Genomic DNA, 17,726 nt, shown 5'->3' with positions numbered 1-17,726 from the left:
ACACATGCTCACTCTGACTAGGTGCAATCAAAGCAACATGTGTGCAATCGATTGCACCCAGCACACATGGTATCCCTGCTATATTATAAAAGCCAGTCCTGACTTCCAGCCACTCTGTCGCCTCTGTAGGAAAATGAATATAATTCCTAGCGCGTCTATTGAGTGCATAGAGAAACTGGGTAAAGGCCCGCGAGAATGTAGATTGCGAGACCCCGCCCACTATGCCCACAGTTGTCTGGTATGACGCGGAAGCAAGATAATGTAATGAGCACAGCATTTTAACAAGCCCAGGGACTGCACGACCTCTGGCTGTGAAAAAATCTAAATCTCCCCTTATCTCCTCATAAAGAGATAAGATTGCTGCTGAACTCAAACGATAGCGACTTACAATCTCCTCCTCACTCATCCCATCTAACAGGGTTCTCTCCCTGTACACACGCGGACGAGGCACAACTTGTCTCCTCTGTCTTCTCCTCTGATCTCCTGTCCCTCTACCTGTCCCTCGGCCTGTCCCTCTCCCTGTCCCTGTCGTATCCGCGTGACTGTCCCTGTCACTGTCCCTCTGTCTGTCCCTCCCTTGCCCTATATCATTCTCTTGATCATCAAGCATGTCATAGAAAAGAATGATCCTCTGTCTCCTAAACAATCGCAACATTTTGAAATGAGTAGCTGTGAATGAGCAGGTAATGGGCGTCCTTTAAATAGGTATGTGATGATGTCAGGTGACATAGTAAAATGCAAGGTGTTACATTAACATAATAAAGTACTTCTGTGGCAAGCTGTGTGCAGTTGTTCTTAGAAGTATTTGTTGTGTGTATTCTGCAGGGAATGATGATATTTGCCAATGATGTGACGTGAAGCTTTGTACAAAGATTGCTTGAAAATAAATAGTGTAATGTGCAATGCATGTAACACTTGTGAACGCAACAGTCAGTCATGTAATTAGGCAAAAAGGCTGAGATTGACATGGGAAAAGTTTGGTGTAACATGTGTAATTAGCCATGTTATTGTCACATGTTGACAACAATGAATAGTCGTGTGCATATGCATGCATTTCTGTAATGAGGATAGTTGCTATAGAATGAGTTTACAAGGTGTCCCAATGCTGAATTACTGTACATGTGTGTATAAGTTAGGTTGAAGTGCTTGTAATGCTACGGTTACAATGTAAACATGCAATGTGATTGAGCGTCCAATAAGTGACGTCATGAAAATAGGGAGGACCCAAAACTAGATGTAAACATGAGAAGACAGATGTACATGAACGTTTAAATATGCGTGACACATTACAAGCATTGTGTAATGTAAAGGTACATGAATATACGGTGTATGTGTGACATGTGTGACATGTGTAACATCATGTAAATAATTGTCGCTCAGTTCAATAAAATGTGTGATATGATGTGAGGTTCTCCTTTAAGAGTTGAGTATAGTATTTTCCCTTGACACATCATCACATGATGAGTAATGTGACCCGCAAATGCTGAAAACATTTAAAAGTAGAATGTTATGCAAATAATACACGTCAGCTGTGACACAATGCAGGGAATGCCCCCACACTGTAATGCAAATGACGTTTGTATTGTGAGCAATGAAACGTAAACAGTACTATACTGTTATACGTCCCCGCTCCATTGACTCCATTGATGTACAGAAGATTTTTTTTTTCTAAGTGCCGTTCCGGCAGCCTTAGCGATCGTTCTCCCCTCCAAACTGCCAACTTTAGTTGGCGGGAGAAATTGTCCATAACATCTCAATTTCGTAGTGCCGATCAGCCCCGATAAGCTGAATTTTTTTGTTGAATCCAGCCGATTTAAAAAAGTGGCGATCAGTGGCGAAAACAGGCTTATCGGCAGCCGACTGGCCATAACAAAATTATCGGCTCCGAAACCTGGCGAAATCAAGCACTTATCGGCGCTTACTGAATCTCAAACCCAATTTTGGCTATAAAATGCCGAAAAATACCTTATCAACGCTTACTGCATGAGGCCCTTAGTATTTAGTATTTTGTGTATTTCACCAACATACTTTATATGCTTAGAGTTTTGAATTGATACATTCACTTTGAGCACTGTGTCTTTAAGAAAGGGTTTTTGAGCCCTGATGGGTCCTATCAGGTCTCAATTCTATCTGTTTGTTTTTTATTTTTTTTGTGTTTTGTTATATTTCACATATGTATTATTGTTTATTAATTTGATGTTGTTTGTTTATCACTGTTAAGATTGTCTTGCTTTATTTTTACACATTATGCTATTATTTTAGTTAATGCTTTGATCAGTGTTAGGGTATATATATACCAGCACTTCCTATTCCCATCATGCCCCTGACGAAGTTACTGACATCACGAAACGCATAGGGTGGTTTTCCTTCTGGCTTTGACTTGGATCATCCTCCCCCGTCTGTGCTCTGTCCCCTTCAGACTTTGCTTCAGCTCTCAAAGCTTCACTGCCTCTCGGGCGCTTCCCCTGCCCTCGCGCTGTGGTGTGACGTCACCGACACATTGCGCGACCTGTTGGTCTGTGCTTTTGGCATCGGCGACCCCTCCAACAGCGTGTAGTTCCGGTCCCTTCTCGAGGTACCCCTCACCTATCTGGAAGGTTTGCGTGAGTGGCAATAGTGGTCGCCCTGACAGTGTGGATTCTTGGAAGCTGTGCTGTTTTCCATCTCTGCAGAGGCTCTGGTCTGGACTCAAGGACGGTTGCTTTACGGGTTTTAATCATTCAGCCCTGCTGTAAGTAGGATTTTAATTTTACTCCTACCGGATGACTCAACTTATTAGTGTCTTTAGCCCAACACTCATGTGTTTGTTGTTTTATTAATAATTTTTTTTTAATTGCATTAAATCTGTAATTATTTCTTTGCCAATCTTTTCAGTGTTTGTTTGTTTATATTGGTTTTGTTAGTTGCACTATGATCTTTTCCTTTTGTCTTTTCTGTTTTTGTTTTCTATGTTTGTTTGTCCGTCTATGAGACTACATTGAAGACTCCCTTCGGGACTCCATTCCATATATCCTTGGACTATATATTTGGTGAGTTTTATTTATTCCATTTGGAGGCACCGGTTGTTCTGTTTTTCACTATTTGTATTGGTTTGTGTACACCTTTTGCCCAGGCAGCCGCCACTTTATGTTTAAAGTGTACTTATTGTATGTTTGTCACTTACAGTGTCACTATTTTATATTCACTGCATTAGCGCTGATTTCACTGCTCTTCCCCTTTATCAACAACAGCAGTAGTACTGTACTACTGTCTAGCAGATACAGTATCTAGCGAAATATGATGACACGCATATGCGTTTCAACAAGTTACCAATTGCCATTCACGCATTCACAGGAATGTGATGACACGCATATGCGTTTCAACATGGTTCCAATTTGAGAAACACTCATTTGCAGAATATATATTTTACATTCAGAAAAAGAGGTGACATTGTATTGTTCTATTATTCTTTTTCCCTTTATTTTCCTGTTCAATAAAAAATGTTCATTCTTTAAATATACTTGTTTGTGCGTTTAGGTTTTTACGGTTACAACAAGGTTCCAATTTGAGAAACACTGAAATCACAGAAAACATATTTCACATACTGTACGGCAGAAGAGTCAGGCGACATTGAATTTTTGTATTTTTGGCCTCAGACTTCTTTCCCATTTATACTGTATGAACACATAACGTTCATAACATTTATTTTTCAAATTACAGTTACACACACTTGAAGTACTGTACGGCAATAAAAGACACGATGAAATGCAATTTCAGTACATCTTTAAGACAACAACTCGCGATCGCCCACTTCAGTTTCTCGACGGTATTGCAGGTAAAGCTAAAATGCTATTTTCTGCACTCAATCAAAACACTACTAATCTCGCGTCTTAATGCGAGAATATCTCGAGAAATCAAGCTTCATCACCCGTTAAGCAAAGGGATCAAACGCATGAAATGTTTGAATAACGTCCACTGCATTTGTACACTAGTACTACATTTTTTATTAAAACACTGCGATCGCTAGCAAGATATGTGCAGGGCGAGGTGATTCTCTCTGTGCAGCTCTCTATGCAGCTGAGCCACATGGCTGCAGATCGGACAGATGAGAACTTTGGAGAGAGGCTGAGATCACCACTGCCCATCGTAAGTTTTGGTCATTTTGCTATTGCATGTCTTCAGAGTCTTTCTGAATACCATGATACTAAACTGACTAAACCTACGGCGGTAAAATGCCAGTGTGAGATTTTATCAAGGTTATTAGAATATGCCGCATAGTTTTTTTTGACACTGGTTTGTCCCCATTTTGCAGCCGGGAGTCCTTGGTAAATAACTACTGGTGTATGTGTTTGTGTATACTGTAAATATCATATTGTACATGAATGAGTCATCTTCTCCAAAAACCAATACTGGATAATGTTGCAATTTCTTCTAACAAACCTTTAACATAAATTTGCCATCACTCTTGTCATATACTCCAGAGTAGCTAACAACCTTACATGTCATATTTGACGCTGTTACAAAATATCTTGTTAATTAGAAGAACAGATTTTTCATGTGAAAAATGCAAGTATCTCGGCTTAGGAGTGTGACAGTCTAAATACTGTAATTTTTACAAAATAATGATTTTGTTTTTTAACAGTCCACCAGGATGGCTTTATGTGGATGGGTAACTGTTAATCCATTTAAGTTTTTTGTAGAACAAGAAACTGTTCCAAAAAGAAACCACATACTGAATCACTTTTACTTCAGCTTTTATTAACATTTCGATAATGGTATTTAAATATTGCAAATTGGTAAATTGGCAAACTGGGAAATCTCTGTTTTAAACAACAGATTATTATATTTTTTCCCTTGGGAACTGATATGCACAGGTATGCACTGTTCTGTTCTTGGAGGTCACAAAATAACACAACGACCTGCTCTAAAAGCATTTTTTTAGATTAAAAAAAATATATCTCAAATGGAGGAGAAGTGAAGTTACTCCTGTCATAGTGTAAATTGTACTACGAGGTGCTCTACCAACAGAAATGCAGCAGCTCCATATTAAAATGAATGAAGGGGAGGATAGAAGGAGCAAATCTTACAGTATTTTACACCTTTTTAGTCCCTGGCAGGACCTTGGTCAAGAACAAAATGGTAAACAAATAGACCTTTTACAAAACCTCCCAGAAGTGAAAAAAAAGTTTAGTGTCCACTATGAACAGGGAGGATTTAAAAAATAACTAAAAATCAAAAGCTACTCGAAGAAAAAAGATATGGTTACATTTATTTTGAGATATAATGTTATGACATATATTTAAACACTGAAAAAACTGTAACAATGCAATTTGGAACTAAGGCTACATTTCTAAAGGTACCAACGACAGAGCTACAGATCTGAATCAACTATAACACCATTCTAACACCTGTCACTTGTTAGAAATATCTGGGCATTTGGTTTGATTCACATTTAACAGTTGGTTTGTATATTGATACTCCAACATCCAAAAACTATGCCAAACAAGGTGTACTTTGTAGGAACAAATCCTCCCTAAGATAGCTGGTCAGAAAGCACATTGCACAGCAGATGCTAATATCAATTATAGACTATGGGAATATAGTTTATGGTACAGCACCCCAGACTCACCTTAGCAAACTAGACACCCTCTACAGCTCAATATGCCGCTTTGTCCTACAATGTAACTACAACACACATCAATGCGAAATGCTCAAATAACTAGATTGGCTGTCACATGACTAGGTACAAAGTACATTTTTCCAATCTTGCCTTCATATACATTCTGGACACGCTACCTACTGCTGTTGTTGTTTCTAAATAGTAGCAAACACTTTCATTTTCTAGCTTTATACTGTATTTTGTACATACTGTACTGTATTCTGTACCTTATACAGAATCAATGATTTTTTTTATATATTTGAATGCCTTTAGAACTTTAGGTATAGTACTACTGTTAGTGTCTAGACAGTAAAAACATGAAAAAAAAAAAAGTATATTTAAAAAATGAACATTTTTATTTGGATAGGATAATAAAGGGAAAAATAATAATAGAACAATACAACGTTGCTGCTTCTTCAAAATTTACAATCTTGACTTTTCCTTCTTCGCAATGGCTGGTGCTTCTTCGACATCTGGGTCTGTAAAGAAAGAGACAATAGTCTATATTATTAATCGCACTGTACATTATGGTTAAAAAGTGCCTACAGTATATCTTCTCTCAAGTTTTCAGCATGATCTACTGTATGCCAAGAGCCACTGATTAATTGTAATTGGCTATTCATACAGGACTTATTCAACCAATGTGTATTAGTGCTGCTACAGTATAATAAGTGTCAGACTTTCAATTTAGTATTGCCACAACAATGTTACATTCTAGTGGAAAATAGAAAAAAGTATTAAACAATGAAATCATTATAAACAATTAACTGTCTTTTTTTTTAGATTAAAAACATTGGCGGCACATCTATATTTTTAAATAAATGTAGTCATCAAACAGGTTGAAGGACTTCCAGGGAACAGTCCTTGCATGCCTCAAAAGGGCATTGATGCTGTCTCTGACGGTTCACAAGATGACTGTTAAAATTAAAATAGCACTTCACTTATTCCATAATTGTTTTCCTTAAATTTTCAGGATGACCCATCTTGAGTGTATTGCCTTCATAATTTACATATTTTACATAATTGACATTTTTATACTCTCGGTACATCTCAAAACTGACGTGGTGTTTAAAGATGAACTGGGCATATTTCTGAGGTAGACCACCACATCTGATCTTGTACAGTAGAGGCAACGTTTATTCTAATATTTGCCGCAAACTAGCCGGGTTACATTCTGGGTATGTGCTGGGTATGTGCTGGGTATGTTCTGGGCTAGTTTGAGGCACGTTTAAGGCATTTCTGCATTGACTAACGACCCATAGGATTAACACAGCAGGGATCCCTGGCAGTCCAATTCAGTTTGAATGGGACTGCCAGGGACCCCCGCTGTTAATCTGATAGGCCATTAATCAATGCAGAAATGCTGGGGCTAGTTTAAGGAAAGTTTAAGGAATGTATTCAGAATGTACCTAGGTGTACCTGGGTCTTTTGGGGAATTGCCACTGGTTTTTGTTTGATTAAGAGTTGCCTCTACTGTATTTCTCACGGGTGCTCAGGTGCAGGTCTCTCAGCATGGTCTGGGACCAGTACAATCCTGGGTACTGGAGTGGGTGTGCTTCTGGCAGCGGGTGGAGGTAGATAGTCTGGGAGAATGCTTTCCTCCTGTCATGGCCTTACTGGGGTTGACATCCCCGCCAACAGAAATGTGTATCCTAGAGATGGAGGGGATGAGCGTGTGTGGTCCCATGGTGCGCTTGGTTTTGGAAGCGTGAATGTCAAATCGATGTATTGAGAGGGTGGATGGGGGTTGTATGCGGTTCCTCCATGGTAGCATAAGGTGCCAAGGTCACCAGATCAACATCCTGCGTCGGACATACAGGGGTAAGGAATACAAGCAAAGAATAGAGCCCCGGGATGTGTCTCTCAATCTTATCCAGATGAATACCCATACACCTATCCATATTCTCCATACGCTCCAAAAAATATCAATCTTGGCCTCCATTCTGCCCCTCTATTGCTCTATGGAGTGGTCAGTCATTTCAACAACACTAAAAACATCCATCATGCTGGTGTCATCCAGACGGGCATTGGAGTGGCTGGGTTCTGGAGGAGGTGACTAGTGGACTTCAGGAAGAACTTTGGCATGGCTGGGTGCTGGCAGAAGTGAGCAGGGACTTTGGAATGAACATCAGCATGGCTGGGTGCGGGCGGAGGTGAGCAGGGGACTTCGGGACGAACATCGGCGTTGCTGATTGATGGCAGTGAAAAGTCCGGGATGTCTAATTCGGCTTTGGTGGGTGCAGGGGCACTTCTGGGGCCCGACCAATGAATTTGATCATGGTCAATTTTGGCTATTTTCTTCTTTACGTACAAAGGGCCAGGCTTCTTTGCTTTGGGAGCCTTCGGGACCTTTTCTTTAGGCACCTTTGGCTTGGAAACAGCTTCCGACTTTCGCTTTCTCGTGTTCGGCACAGTAGAAGATTCCTGCATCCGTAGGATAGGGGTTGATCCATGGATGCAGATGGAAAAATGCATAATACAGTATCTGTACAAGAGCTCGTTCAGATAGAGATCAGTGTGTGGGAGGCTATGCAATTTGTGTCAACTTGTATGCACTGTGTCCCTATTTGAATTGTTTGGCAGGCATGGACACGAGCTGCAGGTATTAAAAGTGGGCGTACTGTATACTAAACCTGTCGAGCGACGTCCATTACATTATAAATACACCATCACTATTGTTGATTCAATGCACATTGAATATACACATTGATTACACATCGAATATACATTACTCTGTGCTTGATTTATTTTCTAAAGCAGCGATGCAGAGGGAAAGGATTTCAAAGGATCTCAGCATGAGAATACAGCATATGTAGAAGAAAGGACACAGAATTTTACAGATCCAACGCTGGTTAGTTAATTCAGACCTCGGTTTAGCAAAAGCACTGTCAGCTATCATGCCCATGGTAAAGCAAAAAGTATAAAGCGGAGTCCCCAAGTCACAACAGAGTAAGTTTTTTTTCTTCTGTAATTATTGTATTTCAGTACTTGTATATGCTTGTTGCATATTCAAATGCATATTTTTGTTTAGTTATTTTCATTTTTTTGGGCCTAACAAATTGTTATATTTTCCTTTAAACTATAAGACAGCACAGCGTCTTGCATACAGTATTAAAATGCATATGTCTTTAGTTATTTTCTTTTTATTTATTTTGAAATACTGTATACAAATACTGTGCATGTATTTGTTTTGAATTATTTTTGGGCCTAAACCCTGTTGGGAGTGAAGGGGTTAAAATGTATTATCCCCATAATACCATGTTTCCCCCTACACTGGCATTATTGTCCCTGTTTTGCAGCTCAGAAGCTAGCTGCAGTTAAAATGAATTTATGAAAATGTGCCGTGGGGAATTGTGAGTGTCAGCTCTTCAACCCAATTGTGGTATATAACTGTTGGTATAATAAAGATGTATGTGGTTTTACTGTTCCAGGAATGCCAGCCAGTGGGGATGTGCAGGGCATGAGTTTCTGGGGTGACTTTATGGTAAAATGCTGTTAGGGTGTGTTTGGATAGATGGGGGCCACTGTTGTGGGTTACCCCGAAACATGTACTCAGGAATCCCCCCAGATTCCTGAGAACATGAACACAGATCACCGGACAAAATCCCCCCTAGAACGCAGTTTGCAGCTCACAGCCAAATCCCCCTGCTTCAGCACAAACCAGGGCAGTAAAACTGGGCATGAAACTGGGTTATATTCCAGGTCCCGGGATAAGCCCAAACCAGGGATAAGGTGGAGAGAGTTGTAGGGGTTACATTTTTAGTAAAGCGTAGTGTCAACTCCGCAGCCAACCACTGGCTGCAGTCCTGTGAATGTGTATAAGACTGAGGTTTGTTTTATTAAAATGGGGACAAGGGGTTAATAAATACCCAAACCTTACATAGGGTCCCTTGGATAAAAGGGACCTGACCCAAGTAATGCCCAGGTAACCTGAGTCCAGTTTAGGGGTTCAGGGGGAAAATCATATAATGTGTTAAATGTATGAATTATGGTAACAATTTTTTTGAATAAGGGAAAATAAATGGCTTTTAACCATCCCCCAAGCTTGATATGTTTGAAGGAATGTCAGAGGAAGTCATTGAGCATGGCTATGAACCCCATTTACATAGGAAGTATAGGGGGCTTCTCATCTCAGCTTCAAAGGCCAGGACATAGTGTCAAACATTTTGTTAGCAGACACATTTGGGATTCACCAGTACAGTGAGTCATAATTTAAGTTCAGGACTTCTAAGGTGTCATGTGGAGTTGACTCCGGCATTTCTGCGGAGACATTGTAAGGTGTTACTTGGGGAGGAGGAGAGGTGAACATTTTGGCCTGACAGATATCTAGTTATGCGAGTGTCAAGTGGGGGAAGATGACATTTTGTTACACATGTTCAGTCACTATTCTGAAGCCAGTGAGCCAGGAGATACACACCTGGCAAAAGTACAGTATGTGAGTGGCCAAGGAGGAAATTCCCATGCCACAGATTGGCTACATATGTTAACGGATGGGGCAGGGGAAGTTTTTAAAAATACCTGCAGCCCAGTCCTAGTGAGATTCACTTAAGATCAACCAAGAAACGTCCAAGGTTTAGCATCAGCGGTTCCGGAGTGTGAGGGGTTAACCTACATCGTAACGAAGATTTGCACCCTCTTCCAGAATTCGTTTGAGATAAGGATTCCCGATTGAATCCTGTAGGGACATTACGAAATCTTTCCCTTCGGCGAAGATATAGGGGTGGCAAGTTGCACCCCTAACCAAGGACTGTCGCACGACTCAAATCGTGCACCCACTTGCATGCGTGCAAGGGTGCCCAGAGACTTTGTTTCTGTGAGGAATAGGGGTACACATCCCTTGCGACGTGTTCCCTCCTCTCTTACTTCCAGTACTGCAGCTGCTGCTGCCTCCGCTCTTACCCCTGTTGGTGCGCGCAACCCCGCTCTGCTTAAAGAGCGTGCACGCACTCGCTCCTCTTCCAGAATGTCACAGAGCGTAGCTCCGCCCACTCGGTTGTGCCGAGCCTCCTCCGCACGCGGTGCGCACGCATGACAACATGCACCGATCCCCAGCTGCGTGTCAAGCTACTAACGAGCCCCTTGTCTGCCTGCACCTATCCCAGCTTCCTCTGAGGCCGCGCCTCTGCTCCGCCTCCCAAGTCATTGGTCACATCCTGTATAAAGATCCAGTCAGTGCTCAGTCTCATTTCCGAGCATAATTTTGTGTAGCCTTTGCGTGTGCCTGTCTTGTCCAGCCCAGTCTTGTCTTGTTCTCTACAGTTAACCTCTCGTGTACCGACCTGGCTTTGTAGTTGGATTCTCTCTGGCTTTTGACCCCTGGCTTACGGATAACGACTTCGAGTACCTCTCCAACCCCAGACCACAGGCTTACAGACTTCAAATACGTGTACCTCTCCAACCCACAGACCCCGACAAGTATTGGATTAACCCTTTCTTCATACCCAGACCCAGCAACGCTACAAACCACCTTCTAGGCCCGCACCCGCTACTGTGGGTTTGTGGCATTGTCCTTCCCACCTCAGTGCCGGGGTCAGGTCTTGTTTGTGGGCTCAAACAAGCGTTACAGTATGCTCAGCCCAACAAACATTGACCCCAATGAGGTGGGCCTAACCACAACTGCTTCTACTCTAGTGGGAAACACACCCCAGGAACCACGTCTTCCGTCACCCAATCGGCATGCGGGTGAACCCCTAGGATGCCGAGGCTTTCTTATCCAATGTGATATCTACTTTGAATTAACCCCTTTGCGCTTCCCTACCGATAGATCTAAAGTGGCTTATATCATTGCATTGCTAACCGGAGACGCATTGGCTTGGGCATCTCCTATCTGGGAGTTAATGCCTGAACTCACGCAGAACTTTTTTTTTTTTAAAAAAAGGTTTCAGCAGGTCTTTGATACTCCTGGTTACCAGGCTACTGCGGCCTCTTCTCTTTTCCACATCACCCGGGGCCACCGGACCGTCGCGAAGTACGCTCTTGAATTTCGGACTATTGCCGCGAAGACCGGTTACAACAACGAGGCTTTAACTGCAGCCTTCTGGCAGGGCCTCTCTGACTCCTACATGTATACGGGTGGATCAACGCCTCCAAGAGAGACGAAGTGAACGCCAGACTACACATACGCCTTAACCTATATCTCTCTCTCCTTCTCTCCTTCCTTCTTTTGTTCCAGTTCCTAAAACACCAGACCCCATGCCAAGGGTACTCATCAGTTGTCCTTTACAGAAAAGCAGCGCTGGAGAAGCGAGGGGCTATGTGTTTATTGTGGCCTAGCTGGTCATTTGGCATATTACTGTCCTACGCGTCCGGGAGAACGCCAGCGACCTATAAGGTATGATGGAATTTCTTTGGGTACCATATCTTCTTGTCCTCCTTCCAAGGAAAATATGCCAAAAAGGATCCTTCTGCCTATTATAATGGAGGGTACAGACTTTCATACTTCTGCACTTGCCTTCATCGACTCTAGGTCTGGAGGATATTTCAAGGATCAGAATTTTGCTATGAAACACCGGATTCCACTGCTTAGGAAGTCCACTCCCATAGGACTCGAAGCGATAGACGGTTGTCCACTCCAGCCTGCCTTTATCACCCTGGAGACCGTGATCTTCACCCTTTCCACCAACGATGGACACAAGGAACAAATCTCGTTGGACGTCATTCATTCACCATCTGTACAGGTAATATTGGGCCTCCCCTGGTTACAACTGCACAATCCCGTAATTGACTGGACTGATAAACAACCCATACGTTGGTCTACACCATGTGCCATTCCTTGTGTTCCCATTTCACTTTCTCTTGCTGGTTTAGAGACTGTGGATCCTTCCAAAGGGTCCCTTCCTGAAGCCTACCATGAGTTTCTTGATGTTTTCGACAAGGTCCGTTCAGAGATTCTTCCTCCACATCGTCCCTTCGATTGCCCCATTGATCTGATCCCTGGTGCCGTTCTGCCTAAAGGCAAGTCTTACCCCTTGTCCCTTCCAGAGTCCCGAGCCATGTCCAAGTATATCCAGGAGAACTTAAAAAAGGGCTTTATTAAGAACTTCACCTCTCCTGCTTGGGAAGGGTTCTTCTTTGTAAAAAAGAAGGATGGATCTCTTTGCCCCTGCATAGATTATAGAGGCTTGAATAAGATAACACAGAAGAACCGTTACCCTTTACCGCTCATATAAGAATTGTTTTACCATCTACAAGGTGCCTCCATTTTTTCCAAACTCGATCTCTGGGGTGCCTACAACCTGATACGCATAAGGGAAGGAGACGAATGGAAAATGGCCTTTAACACCCGCGACGGCCATTATGAGTACCTAGTAATGCCATTTGGACTCTGTAACGCTACTACGGTCTTTCAATAATTTGTTAATGAGATTTTTCGTGATGTTCTCAATTTATTCGTCATTGTCACCTTGATGATATACTCATTTTTTCTAAATCCTTGCCTGAACATATCCAGCATACCAAGCTAGTACTTTCTTGTCTTCGCCAGAATCGTCTGTATGCCAAGATAGATAAGTGTATGTTTCATTAAAATTCGACTTCCTTCCTGGGTTATATAATCTACGAGAAGGGATTTTCCATGGATCCTGAGAAAATAAAGGCGGTATTAGATTGGCCCCAGCCTACGTCGCTTAAAGCCATCCAGTGATTCCTTGGCTTTGCCAATTATTATCGAAAGTTCATCCATAAATTTTCCACACTGGTTGCTCCTATTACCGCCCTGACCAAGACAGGTGCTGATCCTTCCTCCTGGCCTCCGGAGGCTTGTCTTGCTTTCGAGTCTTTAAAGAAGGCCTTCACCACCGCTCCCATCTTGCATCACCCCGACCCCTCCCTTCCCTTCACATTGGAGGTCGATGTTTCGGATATTGGAGCCGGGGCAGTGCTCTCCCAAAGATGTTCTCCTCAAGATCACCTGCATCCATGTAGCTACTTTTCCAAGAAATTCTCCCCTGCGGAGATCAACTATGACGTTGGTAATAGAGAACTTTTGGCTATCAAACTTGCACTCCAAGAGTGGAGACACCTTCTTGAAGGAACCGAGAAACTGATTCTGACTACAAAATTTACTGTATATTGAAGGCGCTCGACGCCTTGCTTCCCGTCAAGCTCGCTGGGCTCTTTTTTCCCCCAGATTTAATTATGTAATCTCTTACATTCCTGGTACAAAGAATTTGAAGGCCAATGCTTTGTCTCGTCAATTCATTTCCGAAGACCGATTGGAAGACGTTCCAGAGACTATTCTTCCTTCGAAATTTATCATTGCAGCAAATTCCTTCGATATTTTGGACAAAAATCTAGACTCTCAAATTCGGATTCCGGAAGGCCTAGAGTTACCTGAGGGCTGCTTATACGCTGCAACCAACTTCCGTCGAAAGATTCTTGAGTGGAGTCATGCTTCCAGGTCGGGCGGTCACCCTGAGATCAGAAGAATCACCGATTTAATCAGACGTACTTTTTGGTGGCCAAAGATGCTGAACGACATAAAGGAATTTGTTTCATATTGTTCAGTCTGTGCTAGAAATAAGTCTGTTCGAAAAAAGCCTTTTGGTCTGCTACGTCCGCTTCCCATTCCGGGAACGTCCTTGGTACCATCTATCAATGGATTTTATTGTAAAGCTGCCTGTTTCCAATGGTATGAATACAATCCTGGTCATTGTGGATAGATTTTCCAAGCAGGCCCTTTTCATACCCCTCAAGGGTCTCCTTAACTCGGCCAATCTAGCAGATGTCTACATCAGAGAGATCTTTTGCATACATGGGGTCCCTGTCTCAATCGTTTCTGACCGAGGATCACAATTTGTGTCAAAATTCTGGCAGCCTTTTCTCAAAGGCTCAATATTTCTCTTCTTTTTTCTTCCGGGTACCACCCACAAACCAATGGACAGACTGAGAGGGTAAACCAATCGTTAGAGCAATACCTAAGATGTTTTGTTTTGGATACACAGGATGATTGGGCTGATCTATTACCATGGGCTGAGTTCGCACACAACTCCCTCAGAAACGAGTCCACCAAAAGTCAACCTTCTTCGTCAATTATGGCTACCATCCTAACTCTCTTCCTATCTCTTGTAATATTTCTGGAGTTCCTGCTGCTGATGCCAGAGTCAACTCTCCAAGAACCCTCCAAGAATCCATTCGGAGTCAAAAGACCCAGGCGGACCGACATTGTCTAGAGGCGCCCAGGATTAAAACAGGAGACAAGGTATGGCTCTCATCAAAGAACATCAGATTGAAGATCCCTAACTTAAAATTGGCTCCCAGATTCTTGGGACCCTTAAAGATACTGGAGCAGGTTAATCCTGTGACCTATCGCCTGGACTTACCTCCTTCTATGAAGATACCATTGGTATTTCATGTCTCTCTTCTGAAACCTGTCAAGCAGAGTCCCAGGTATCCTGATGTTCATCCTCCTCCTCCTGTACTGGTACAAGGTCATGAAGAATTTGAGATCCAGTCTATTGTCAACTCAAGGTACTCCAGAGGAGGAGTACAGTTCCTTGTACATTGGAAGGGCTTCGGGCCCGAAGAACGCTCTTGGGTATCTGAGGACCAGATCCACGCTCCTGGCTTACTCAGATGGTTCCACACCAGGTACCCAGTGAAGCATTTTATGGATCATCCGGAGTTTGATCCTCAAGGGGGGGTACTGTGAGGAATCGGGGTACACGTCCCTTGCGGCGTGTTCTCTCCTCTCTTAAATCCAGTACTGCAACTGCTGCTGCCTCCGCTCTTCACCCCGCTGCTGCTCGCAACCCCGCTCTGCTTACTGAGCGCACGCACACTTGCTCCTCTTCCAGAATGTCACAAAGCGTAGCTCCGCCCCCTCGGTCGCGCTGCGCCTCCTCCGCGCACGGCACGCATGTGTGACATCGTGCAGCAATCCCCAGCTGCGTGTCAAGCTACTAACGAGCCCCTTGTCTGCCTGCACCTATCCCAACTTCCTTTGAGGCCGCACCTCCGCTCTGCCTCCCAAGTCATTGGTCACTTCCTCTATAAAGACCCAGTCAGTGCTCAGTCTCATTGCTGAGCATAACTTTGTATAGCCTTTGCGTGTGCCTGTCTTGTCCAGCCCAGTCTTGTCTTGTTCTCTGCAGTTAACCTCTCGTGTACCGACCTGGCTTTGTATTTGGATTCTCTCTGGCTTTTGACTCCTGGCTTATGGATAACGACTACGAGTACCTCTCCAACCCCAGACCACAGGCTTACGGACTTCAACTACGTGTACCTCTCCAACCCATGGACCCCGGCAAGAATTCGATTAACCCTTTCTTCATACCCAGACCCAGCAACGGTACAAACCACCTTCTGGGCCCTCCCCAGCAACTGTGGGTGTGTGGCATAGTCCTTCCCTCCTCAATGCCGGGGTCTGGGGTTGGAGAGGTCTTCTTTGTGGGCTCGCGCAAGCTTTACAGTTACGTTCTGTGTCATTTGATTTGATTTCTCCATCCCAGTAAGTGTTTTATCCAGTATAATTGTGAATATTGTGTGTTTGTTTTAAAAGGAAATAAATTACAATTTATTTTGCCCATCTTGTGTGCTCAATCCAAAATCCCGCTATTAATGTGTTGGTAAGACCTGGTCTACCGTGACAGACGTGTAAATTAAATGTCTTACTGTAGTAATGTACAGTATATTGCAATAGTATGCAGAGTGACACAACAGGGTTGATACTGTACAGCAATTACAGTGCAGTAATTAGGACAGTACAGCTAAAGTGTTGTACAGTACTGTTCTTTAGATCAGGGGAGCGCAAACTTTTTGTGCTGCGCCCCCCTGTCTCTCTGCCCCCGGCTCTTGCGCCCCCCTGCCTTCCTTCAGGCGCGTCAGATGACGCTGCGTGTGACGTCAGGTCACATGGTGCCGCGGCGTCTATTGACGCCGCGTTGCCATGGCGACGCAACACAGACGGCTGAATCCCGGTAAGTAAACAGTTGCAGGGGCCTCACGCGATCCCCCGGCATTTAATTTAAATGCCTGGGAGAAGAGCGCGGGGCCTCTGCAACTGCCCGCGCCCCCCCAGCACAATCTCCCGCTGCTTTAGATAACAGTGTGGTTTGCCTGTACAGTCCCTATAAAATTATTCCTTATCATTACAGAGGGTATCCTATATTAAGGGAGGTCAACAAGATAAAAAAAAGTGGACGAAGCATGGGCATGGATCGAAAGTAGCGAGACCTTTCAGGATGTTATCTTTTCTGATGAGACAACTGTTGCTTTTGAGAGATTTGCCACATTTGCATTCAGCAAAAAAGGATGGCTATCTCTTAAGTAGCGGCCCAAGCACCTACTGAAGATGCATGTGTAGGGTGCAATCTCTTGATGGGGATCCAGATGCATAATCATGCATAATCATCTTTGAGGGTGAAATAATGCACAAAGTCACATGTAGTAGTAGCCTTATGCACTGTACAACTGTAGTGTATTCTGTACCCCAATGCTAATCTTTTTCAGTTTTTTTATTTTCTTGTTCCAGGAACCATGGATAAAACATTTTTTCAAGAGCAAATTGTCACCCGTATTGCTCAATACATTAGGGAGGATTTCCCACCTGGTGATCACCGCTTCTTCCAGGACAATGACCCTAAACATACCGCACATTTGCCTATATTCTTGCCAGCAGGATCGATTGGGTTAAGACACCACCGGAGTAAGTGTTCCAGTGTACAGTAACTGTTTCTCATCATTTAAATTTTTTTTTTATCTGATCAACTAATTCGCCATTTTTTCCACTCCCATTCCAGATCACCAGATTTGAACCCGATAGATTTGTTCTGGCTTGCGATGAAGGATCGTATAACAAAGGTTGTTAAGCCGTCCAGCAAAGTGGAATTAAGACAAAGAATACTGAGTTTTTGGAACGACATACTCAACGTATGGTGTGGGGAAATGTCCAATGAAGTTACAGAATGCTGGAAGTTTAATTGGGCAAATCCCTTTGACTGTCCCCCGCATGGTGTAGCATATATTTGTACAGTTTTCCTGCATATACAGGTTCGCTTATGCCTCCGTGGTTCAAGTGTCAAAGGTGCACCTCACCATATGGCAAGGGGCATCCAAGTGACACTATGCTGTGTTTGGTATCATGCCCAAG

Source organism: Ascaphus truei, chromosome 5, assembly GCF_040206685.1.
Source record: "Ascaphus truei isolate aAscTru1 chromosome 5, aAscTru1.hap1, whole genome shotgun sequence".
Classification (NCBI taxonomy): domain Eukaryota; kingdom Metazoa; phylum Chordata; class Amphibia; order Anura; family Ascaphidae; genus Ascaphus; species Ascaphus truei.
The sequence above is the reverse complement of the archived record's forward strand: the minus strand, read 5'-3'. Positions refer to the sequence as shown.